At 33.1% G+C, this 12,040-nt stretch overlaps 2 non-coding genes across 2 annotated transcripts; one reads left to right on the top strand and one right to left on the bottom strand.

The window, feature by feature from the left end:
- Positions 1-9,521: 9,521 nt before the first annotated feature.
- Positions 9,522-9,593, top strand: Trnag-ucc. Its single transcript has one exon. It is a non-coding gene; the product is annotated as a tRNA-Gly (tRNA).
- Positions 9,594-11,418: 1,825 nt separating this feature from the next.
- On the bottom strand, positions 11,419-11,490 carry Trnag-ucc. Its single transcript has one exon. It is a non-coding gene; the product is annotated as a tRNA-Gly (tRNA).
- Between the last annotated feature and the right edge of the window lie 550 nt (positions 11,491-12,040).

Here is a 12,040-nt window from a genome sequence, read left to right as displayed (position 1 = left end):
AAACAATCGAAACCATAGGAAGTATTTAAGAAAGGAGCAGGTTCAGAGCATATGTGACGACCGAATCAAGTGGAAGTCAATAGAGGAAGCCTATGTCGTAAGACGAGCTTTTAGAAGAAAAGAATTACCGTATGTGAGAAATTGTTTTTTATAGTTTATATTAGTTTAAAAACGTCGTAACTCCATTTTTAAATCAAATATTTTTATATATAGGTTAAACTAAACAGTAATAAGGACTTAATTTATTTCATTTATTTTTAAGTAAGTATATGGTATATGAAATTTCAGTGGTACTTGATTGAAATTGGACACGTAATCTTCGATTTAGATTCAGGTGTTCTTCAAACATTGGACCATCTATTACATACTCGTATATTCATACTAATGATAAATTCAACTGGCAACATTAAATTTAATTTCGAACAATTTATTTTAACACATTATTATACCTGGTAACATTGGCACATTTTATTTATATCGTGTTCATTGAACTTGCAAGTTCAAGTACATTTTATTATAGCTTGTTTATGTTTCGACGATTCTTTCACAGAAATTTGGAAATATGTGAAGCGTTTGTTACACGTAACTGTTATGCCTAAAACAATGTTTATGTAATAATATCTATAGAATGATTGAGGAACGTAACTATGGGTTAAAAATAAAAGACAATAAATATTTATTTAAGAAATAGATCTTTATGTAAATTAAAAATTGCACTGACAACTTCTATCTTTCCAATACACCTGTATATTTATACATATAAATTACATATATTTAAATATGATAAAACTTTTCTCACAACTAGTAGACTTAAGAGAGATTAATTATATATCTTTACAATAGCTTTCAGAATCATTTGTGTAGCGTGTGTTTTGTCAATACAGTGTAGCGAATGATTGATGAGCGTGTACGTCATAGAGAGGCAGGGGCGTCTCTAAAGTTGATATTTTGCCAATGTTGTATACACAGAATTAAAAAAGTATATAAGTACGCTGTCTTCCTTTATTTCTTACCTCTTCAATGTAATTATCTCATATTGCGGTCGTCATGATTTAACAAATAATATATTAAGATGACTCATAAATAGTTTTCAGTCAGCGTTCTAGGGGTTGATCTTCAGGTGTTAGATAAAAGTTGCCTATGTAATTACTTGGAGGTCAAGCTTAGTTCGGTTTGACCGTAAATGCGTAACAGACAGACAGACAGACATAGTTACTTTTTCTTACATTGCATTATTTCTAAGGTCCTATGTTAATTTTATTGCTAAAATCAATTGATTGACATTTAAAAACACATAATCAACTACCATGTTATGTTGGATTTTGTTTCGTGAACGGGACCTTAAAAGTGTCACAGCTGTCAAAATATTTAAAAACCTCGCCCGCGACATCCCGTGTGTTTTGCCGATAACGCATATGTAAATTTCACGAAGATCGGTCGAGTAATTAAGACCTGACTAAGTAATGACCTTGATAATGGTGCCGTATTAAAATTTTCTTACATAATCAATGCGCCACCAACCCGAGACCTAAAATGGTATATGCCTATGCCTGTTGTTACACTGGCTCACATACCTTTTAATCTAGAAAACAATAATACTAAATATTACTGCTTGGTGGTGGATTATATGTTGAGTGGCTGGTACCTAATGAGATGGCTTTACACAGAGTCCTACCACCAAGTTAATTATTTGAAAATGTTTGATACATATTACATGTAATAAAATTGGAGTGTCTGTTTGTAATATTGAAATAACCGCTTTTTAATAAATGTTTATGTATGCATACCCGGTACATATGGAAATATCACATTTTTAAAATTTTTTGTCTGTCTGTCTGTCTGTTTGTTACAGCTAATCTCTGAAACGGCTGGACCGATTTCGACGGGACTTTCACTGGCAGAAAGCTCATGTAATAAGGAGTAGCTTAGGCTACAACAATATTTTCTTTGTTTAATTAAAACGCGTCCGAAGTCGCGAATATCTAGTTGTAAATGTAGTTAATAAAATGAATAATACGATGGAAACAAATGGAAAAGTACAATAAAAAATATATTGTAACAATTCCATTTCTTGTTAGAAACACTTCCCGAATAAAGATGTTTTTAAAAAAAAATTGTCTTTAATTTGGTGCTCAGAACTAACATTACATATATCACTTCTCCGTGTGCTTTATTTTACAGAAAAACAGTTTAATTCAGAACGGAGCCAAGCCATCTTACTGTAAGTAGCTGTCGTTAATTTAGATTCAGATGTAATACCGTAAAACACTTTTTAACCTATTTAAGAAAAGTATGCTGTTAATAAAATGACAATAGCAGACGTTTATTGAATAATGCTGAATAGATATTTAACAACAATTTATTAATAGTATCAGACTTTTTTATAGTTATATTTGTCAAACGAGCAGAGGGTCCAATTGATATAGTAAGTTCTCACCATCGCCCATGGTGCAGCAACGTAATTGTTGATGCGTTGCCAGCTTAGAATGAACCTGCATACCATGTTTGAAATCCCATGTTATAGCGTATTGGGAAAACCTCAAGGAAAGATAATTCCAGAATCTGTACGTACGTGGAAAGAATGATCTTGACGTTTGAATATTAAAGAGGATTAAATTTATTAGTGTATAAGTGTAGTGTACAAGAGAATAATAGCTTGTTCTTCTTGGTAGAATCTCGATTTCGAATCGGTAGCTTTGTATTAAAAATTCTACAAAACATGACGATTCAAAAGTGTTGGAGCCTAGTTGAAATATTTTGACTTATAAAATTTTAGTACTGTACGGAGTTTGTGTTCATATACCAAACTTACACTTGACTTGTTCTACGAGCAACTAAGTGCAAGGAGTGCCATTAATATCAGCGTGGCAACGACTTTTGTCTCTTTCCGCTTGCAGTTTGTACAACTAGAACATTACTTCCAGTCGCGGATTAGTTAAATGTCACGATTTTTTTAACTGTACGCAATCTTCCGAATTTCGTCGTATTATATTTATAAAAAGATCAAAAATCGACACGAACACATATAATTTATAATTAGGTGTGTTATATAAAAATATATATATTCAATAAAAAAGGTAAAGATTCCTGTTATCACAATCTTAATTAAAAGCAATACGATAATATCTCGTTCTCTTAACGAGCCTAATGAAAATATCGCTATACTTATTAAAACTGGAATATTGTGCAGGTTTTTAATAAACGCGATGCTCAAAACGGCATTTGTTTTTTTTTATTTACCGGCGATATTCGTTAAGAGATTGGTGCTGAATAAGTCTACCCACTAGAAAATTGATTATGTTTTTCTGCACTGACATAACTTCGGTAATATGCCGGAGCTGTACGAACGTGACTTATGGGGGGAGATTTGGTATTTTTTCCTGCACAAAGGGGCAATTCAAGATTTATGTCATGTTTACGAGCGTTGCAACAGTACTTTATAAATAGTCTCGGGGAGACTCGTATTTGTATTTTTTTTATTCGATACACAGATTGCTTACAACATTTTCATAATTCACTTCACTCACAATTCACTCGTACACTGTCGATGCATATGGCTGAACTCGATTAATCTTATTACGGAATACGTGTGCCTTAAAACGATACGAACGTGAAGTGCGTGCGTTATCGAATATATCATGGACTTCTTTTATTTTAACAGATGTTTTGGCGCGTGGGCTGCATTCCTGATTTATTTCTTGTAATTCACAAATTGAGTTATTTGTACTTTGGTATTATGATTCTTTTTAAATAACCATTTATTAGTTATTCTTTTGAGTACTTTCTGAATTGCAGAAATTTGATTATAGATGAAATAATTTTGAAACAATTTCGTACATGATGTTTTAATATATTTTGAATCCTAGGTACGTATTTCATACGACATGAAATAATAAAGCCTTGTTGCCTGTTATACCTGATAGAACGCAATTACCTAGTCCTCACTATAGCTTAGAGGACGTATTCCCAGAAAATGATTATTCACTATAGAAAACCTACAAACAAAGCTGGATGAAATAAGTTTCGAGCGAGCTCCTTTGATGTCAAAGGCATAACAACTGTTCGCGGCGTCTTGCAGTTCAAGGTCCGTAAAGTTGATAAGAATTCTTTTTTTATATAAAATAGATAGATGGGCATGCAAATGGGATATCTGGTCACCAAGTAGTCACCCTCGCTACATAGTAATTGTTGCCGTAAAAAAAAAAAAAAATACATCACCAATGTTCCACCAATATTGGAAAATGTGTTATGTCCCTTGTGCCTCATGTTATACTAAAGTATGTGCTGTAAAAATCGATAAACATGACAACGTTGCATCAGCGTTTTTGACTAAGCAACAAATAGTATTAATAAAGGTAAAAAAAAAAATCAAGTTTTAAATACTCGTCTTATAAAATTGGTTTGATTTGGTCAGGGTTACGGTTCGAGACGTCGAGTAATGCACGTAGTATGTAACTAAATTGATAACAGAGACAGAGAGTTTTTGAAAAACAAATATATTTTATTTCTGAACCTCAAGCAATAAGGATTTACTAAAACCAGTATTGAGTTCTCGAAATTCACTCGTTTGCTTTTAGTAATACGACATTTTTTTGTGCTCTTTTCGAATGTTTTATTTTATAAAAAATAATTTAAAAAAAATATACGACAATATTCGATGTAAGCATATTAATTTTAAATTGCATTATCAGATGCCAACGTACACAAAAACATAGGAAATACATGAAGTATAGTTATGCTGTATCAATTTACCTATCAAAACATTTGTCTATAAAACATTTTATAAAATATCCGATTTATCAGATTATAGTTTCTTGGGGGAAGGACTTTGACCAACATACTCATTCAATAATCTCCACCAAACAACCTCCACAACAGTACTCAGTATTGTTGTGTTCCGGTTTGAAGAGTGAGTGATCCAGTATATATGGGCCTAAGGGACATAACGTCTTAGTTCTCAAGGTCGGTGGTGCATTAGCAAGGAATGATTTATATATCTTACATTGCTACGGGTGGTGCTGACCACTTACCATCAGGTGGCCCATATCTTCGTCTACCTTATTTATCATAAAAAAATCACACACGAATATCATTTAAATATATACCTTATTGGTTTTAAGATATATTAATTGCTTTTTTTTCTTCGGGAAAATATATTTTTGTTCGAAATTTAATTAAACATAAGGTAACATTCAAAGCGTAATATTTTTCGTGCGCGTTTTGACGACCAATAAAAAGTTTTCTGTTGCAATGTTCGCCTAACGGTGGACATAATTAAATTTCGTCGAAACGAATTTAGAGTTTTTGCTCGAAATAAGACACAAATATTTATTATACTGTAAAAGTTTTGTTAATATTATTAATAAAAATTTAATTTACTATTTATTGTATGCTAACTTTCTAAATTCTAAACGTTATGAATTCGATTTGTATATTTGAGAAAAACATTATATAAATTGGAAATAATGGTCATATCATCCTGGCCGATTGCGGAAACAGCACCTTTTCTGAAGATGGATAAGATGGATGGATAGTCTATTCCACAGAACATATTGTGCAAAAATGTATTTTTTTTTAATGATATCGGGTGGCGGACGCGCAAATGGGCCACTAAATGGTAAGCGGTCACCACTGCCCATAGACAATAGCGCCGTAAGAAATATTAACCATTCCTTACATCACCAATGCGCCACCAACCTTGGGAACTAAGATATTATGTCCCTTGCGCCTGTAGTTCACACTGTACACTGGCTCACTCACCCTTCAAACCGGAATAGAATAATACTTAGTACAACTGTTTGGAGATAGAATATCTGATGAGTGGGTGGTACTTACCCAGACGGGCTTGCACAAAGCCCTACCACCATGTAAAATGTATACACAAACAACCCAAGAATGTAAACACTGCTAAATTCTAAATTTGAATCCTCAGAGTCTGCAGAACAATAAGCTAGCAACTTCAACAAATCTACTAACAAATTATGACTTTATCGCAATCGAATCGAATTATTATGGTTATTGTTTAATCGTTTACTTATTCTATTAACACAACGATCTAGTTGTCGTTCAGTCGAACGTGTCGTTGAATCGAAATAAAATCGGGAACATAACGTAACTGTTATAAACGACAGTAGAATTGCAATACAGTTATATTAGCAACGAAAATATTTCATTATTTGAAGTCCATGTCTTGACTTTTACATTTTTTACATGATTATAGTGGTAATAACCGCCTGACTCGCTGTGCTGTACTCATAAAAAATATATCATAATTAATATGTATATTCATTCGTCTCGAATAATAACTGGGTATCACTAATCCAACAACCGTGAACGTGTTATGTGCGTCAAGATTGATTACATTTAACGAAGAGTAAGCGCGATAAAAACTGGTGAACCTGTGAATATTTTTATCTCCGAAAAAATAACGCTGCGTTGCTTTTTCAACGACTAATCGTCTATTGTGATTTAATATTACATATGTCACGATTTATTTATTTGTATGTCTTGTTATTTTTTTGTTACACAGCAAAAGAGTTGACAAAGCCTACGGCCCAGACATTATTTTTACTTAGATTACATAATCCGTGACGTTTTTGTAATACCTCTAGTATTGAATTTGTGCATATTTTTTTTTAATGTTATAGTTGGCAAACGAGCAGGAGGCTAATCTGATGGAAAGTGACTACCACCGCCCATGGATATCTGCAACACCGGGGGGCTTGCAGGTGCGTTGCTGGCCTTCAAGGAAGGAGTACGCTCTTTTCCTGAAGGTTCCCAAGTCGTATCGGTTCGGAAAAACCGCCGGCAAAAGCTGGTTCCACAGAGTGGTTGTGCGAGGCAGAAAATGTGAATGGCCGGTGATAAGTGCACGAAATATCCGCTAAAAGCCCCGTGACGTCATAAGAACGCTTACGCATACTGTGACGCCTAGACGGTTGGGCCACCTGAGTAGGCCTCGGGCGTAGTGGCGCCCGGAATAGACGACAAGCAAGTGATTGATTTCAGACTTTTCAGTTTTAAGCTGAAAAACGAAAATTTGTTACACATGCAACTGTAACTATCATTACATTATTTTTGTAGTAATAAATAAATTATAAATCTCTTGTTACTACTGGTATTTTAATACCACATTTTTTACCGCAATGAGACCGCTGGGTCTGTGGACTTGGACTTATGTTTGCAGTAAGCAGACACATTTACACTTTTGTTTGGTTATTTCTTAACCAGATTGGCATCACTCAGATTAATTCTTAAGAATTTGAATTAATCTGCTGAACAAAAAACTATAGAGCTCAAGAATTATAGTGCTACTAGCATGAGAAACGGACGTGCATTAAATAATAATGATGTCATCACTCTAGCCCAGAATTCCAACAGGATATTTAACATAAAGTATTTTTTGCACTCGCGTGGTTCCAGAAGAGTATAATAGAGTCACCCCATTTAAAGACATTTAAAGGTTGGTTAGGAGGTAAGGCCTGAATTCAAAGTCTGACAAATTTTTTTTTAATTTTGACTTTAATGCTAATGACGACGTCTTTAATTAGTTAAACGGATGGAGTACTTAGCTATGACCACCCATAGACATTGGTGCTGTAAGATACATTAATTTATTCCTTACATGGCTGCCAACCTTCGGAGCTAAGATGTAATTTCCCTTGTGAGTATAGTTATACTGGTCACTCAAATTTTCAACTCGAACACAATAATAAATCTGAAGAGCTGGTTGTACCTCCCCAGCACAAAGCCCTGAAGATTAAATAAAAAATACCAAGATTAATTAGGCAAAAAGGTATGGATACAAAAATATGTATAGCGTCAAGTATAACATGACATAACAAAATGTAGATCAATGGATTTCATTTTAGCTGATTTTTAATACTAAAACAAAATATAAAGGCTACTTAAAGTGAAGCTATTATTTAGTCATGTAATAGTAAATATGAATATTTTTGACTTGTTTTTTTTTTATGTTAGTTCGACTCTTAGGCATCTATTACACGCTTTATGCTTTTGCGTCATTTGAATCAGACTTGACGGTCTGTCATGAGTAATATTCTATAGAGTAGATAGTGAGTACAGTTTTAAATATATATCTATGTATCAACATGGAAAATAATAGATTTGGACATGTAAACAAAATAGGTAAAATATCTGCTCTTAAAAAGGGAATATATCCAAAATAACAAAATTATTGGCTATATATTACAAACGAAACAGTATAGTGACTATGTGGATTATGATTGCATAAAATATCCTTATAATGTTAATTTATTTGGTTTCAGTAACACCATACCTAAAAACGAACAATGGCCACATGACGTATGAATCAAATTAGTCACATAGATCTATGCGATGTTATACCCTTGTTATACACATCATCGTGATATTAGCGACTTCAAATAAAATATTACATTCGTGAATAAACTAGCGGGTCGCACGCGAAACATCTCGTTGATTTAAAATATTTTTAAAAATTTCGAAACCTATGACAATTTTTTTTTATGGCATTGGTTGGCCATCAGGTATGGTAAGTAGTCACCACCGCCCATAGACAAAGGCGCTGTAAGAAATATTAACCATTCCTTACATCACCTATGCGCCACCAACCTTGATGAACTAAGATGTTATGTCCCTTGTGCCTGTGATTGGCTCACTCACCCTTCTAACCAGAACAAGAATGTTCGCAAGAATAACCTACATTTTTTTTTATCAGCCGAAGCGCCGCTCTCTACGTGGTCAGTAATTTTGTTCTACTCTCTAAAATTAATTCTTTGTCAAATCTTAACAATTTAATACATTGCAATCAAGAATAAAAGAAAAGAAAATCTTCTTTATTTTCCTTCACATCTACGGCTGGAGCTCTTCAATATGAGACTGTAACCGAATTTTTATTTGCAGCTATGGTCCCATAATCACTGGGAGAAAAATCGGCTTACGCTATTAATATGTAAGATTTAGTTCAATCATCAGTCTAAACAACGGTAGCCTAAGTCGCAGCTAAAGTAAAGGTGCTAGTTGTTGCAAAAATGACAGCAAAACTTATTGTCCAATGGACGCCTTCAAGTTGACCTCTATTGTATGTGTCGGTAAGACGTCCACTAAATCGTTCAAGATAATAGGACAAATGGAGCGCGTTTAATGTACTGACGTTTGAGTGATTGTGATTTTGACATTCGCTTTAATACGTCCAGTAGTCAGTTTGAAAGCCATTAAGACATTATCGCGTCTTATCCGATCTCGGTGTTACGGTTTATAAATAAATCGGCATTTTTTTTGGCTTGAGTTTCGAAGTCAATGTTTTTTGCTTTCTTTTGTTACGATTGTGTTTGCGTGTGTGGTATCGGTTGTGTTATTAGTGTTGTACGATTATTTAAAAATAGAATGTTAATAACATCACGATGAAGTTGCTCAAGCATAAATCATGTTTGCATTGCTTTTGTATAATTTACACTTGATTAAATACTAGATATCTAGTACTTAGAAAGCATTGTTATTTCTCAACCATAACGCTATCGGCGTTGGTGGTGTAATGGTCAGCATAGTTGCCTTCCAAGCAGTTGATCCGGGTTCGATTCCCGGCCAACGCACACTTTTTACGTACTTTTAAATTTAAAATTTAATCGTCATAATTGACTTTAAATGTATTTCTTATCCGAAATTTATTTAAATTATTGTTAAACATGGGTGATAAATATAAAATTAAAGCTCGAACAAAAAGGTGCCTTGTTTGGAGATTACTTAAAATTTGTCAAAAACTTAATGTGACATGTTATATATTAAAACCTCAATTCGATTTCCAGCTCCGTCTTTACTTTGCATATAAATGTTTTTTAAATTATCAGGGATACTTGTACCTCACTAAACGTCAAGTTGTATGGGTCAATATTATAAGAAATAACTTAGAATTGTATTATTGAACAAGGTAGGTAATATTTGTTTATTAATTTTTGTATTTTTGGAGTGAATTTTCTTTGATAAATTTTCAAGGTCGAGATTTTGCGCAACGTTCGTTTGCGTTACTGACGTATATGTTTTTACATCATTTACGTGACTGTGGCGTTATTTCCTCATAAAATTTTTGGAGTGCCTTTAATTTTCATAAAAATTAACGCAAATAAATATCTCGTTTCAGGAAGTTGGTTTTCTTAATTAAGAAAGTTTCCAACTTTGTCCATTACAAGATTAGTCTAGAGTTGGATTATCTATAAATAAGCTAGCTGTCCGGCCTGACTTCGAATGGGTAAAATGTATACCAGGTAACCCCTCCCACCTTTCCTTAGCGTTTAAATTTCCAAAAATCCTTTCTCAGTGAGCGTTTGAATTGCGAAGGGAATAACTGTGCTATAATTTGAGGCAAGATCTCATGATGACTAAGTAATATTTCGCAGGAGGAGACTTTTTGTGTCTCCTAACTGAAAAACTACTAAGCAAATATCCATAAAACGTGTAATAATATATAATAGGTATATAACGTAACGTACGGTACTGGTATATAAGGCATGTACAGTTTATATGCCATTAGATTTAATATACATATATGTAGTATGTAAATCATATCGAAATATTAACGGAAACGTACCATACGAACACGTGATAAAGAAAAGGTGTTCTTAAATTTCAAATTCTTTTAAATGTTTAGTTAAATATTAAAACTTATTTTTTAATCCTTATTATTAGATATTCTATCGCCAAACAGTATGTTTACTTTTTTAATACTTAGTTTTTTTATTTCATATTGAGTCAATGTAATTACGGATATAAGGGGCATAATATCTTGGTTTCCAAGGTGATGTGATGTGATATGAATCTAAATATTTCTTATAGCACCGATGTCAATTTATACTGGTGACCACTTACGATAAAGTAAGGCCTATTTGACAGCCAGCTATACTTATTTCAAATTAAAAATAAATAAACTAAATATATTTAAATGTAAATATTTAAACCATATATTATATTTCAATTGATTTTCTCATAAAAATATAACCTGGATTATTTTTAACGGGTAACACAGAGAAATGTATTTTTATTATGGGAACATTGTTACAGAATGAGGTCATAATCTTATTTCTTAAAGTTTTCTTATTAAAAGTTTGTATTTAAAATCGAGAATGTTCCAGTATCGCAACCAATTCTTAGGTTTCATCCCCTAGCGCCCTCGTTGCATTGATATTTTATTTTTGTATAACTTTGTTGCAAAGCGCAGTTTCGTCAATGCTTATATATAGTTTTAGGATAAAGATTTTATAATCTAGACTTGGTTGTTTGGAAATTTTATGTTAAATATTTTACTACCGCTATGGAATAAATAATATGTTTCGTGCTCAATTTGTGTATATTAATCATTTTATCATCATATACGTAATACATACGTAATATATAGTAAATATAAAGTCTTCTATATAAAAAATGTGCGTTGGCCGGGAATCGAACCCGGATCAACTGCTTGGAAGGCAACTATGCTGACCATTACACCACCAACGCCGATACATCAAAGGCTTATAAACAACAATGCGTTCTTAGTTTCACGAATCTATTATTTAATCAAGTGTAAATTAATTAATATTATATACGAAAGTTGTTTGTTACGCTTTTACGCTTTAATCGCTCAACTGATCATTAAACTTTACATGCACGTTAGACGTACAGGAAAAGACATAGGATAAAATCCGATCCTGTCGTCCCCCCCCCATCATACGAGAGCGAAGCCGCTTTCGAAAACTATTCATATAAATAAAAAGCACTTCCAACGCTTAATAATAACTATGCGGTTAAAAAGTTACACTACGCGTTTAAATTATTGTTTACGTTTGTATATTCAGCTGTGTTTAAGCATATCACCTTATACGGTGTGTAGATCAAAATGATCTTAGTACTACAGTATTGTTTTGTTCTGACGGTACTTAATTTATTTAGTCATGACGTAATAATGTTTTACTGATAGAATATTGGCCGCGGTCAATATCATGGTCACAAAACATCGTAAGAGATGTTGTGATCTTGATACTAATTTGCGGAAGGGTTCGCAATCGCC

The sequence above is a fragment of the Vanessa atalanta genome, chromosome 10 (assembly GCF_905147765.1).
Source record: "Vanessa atalanta chromosome 10, ilVanAtal1.2, whole genome shotgun sequence".
NCBI lineage: Eukaryota > Metazoa > Arthropoda > Insecta > Lepidoptera > Nymphalidae > Vanessa > Vanessa atalanta.
This window is presented reverse-complemented; position numbering and strand designations above follow the sequence as displayed.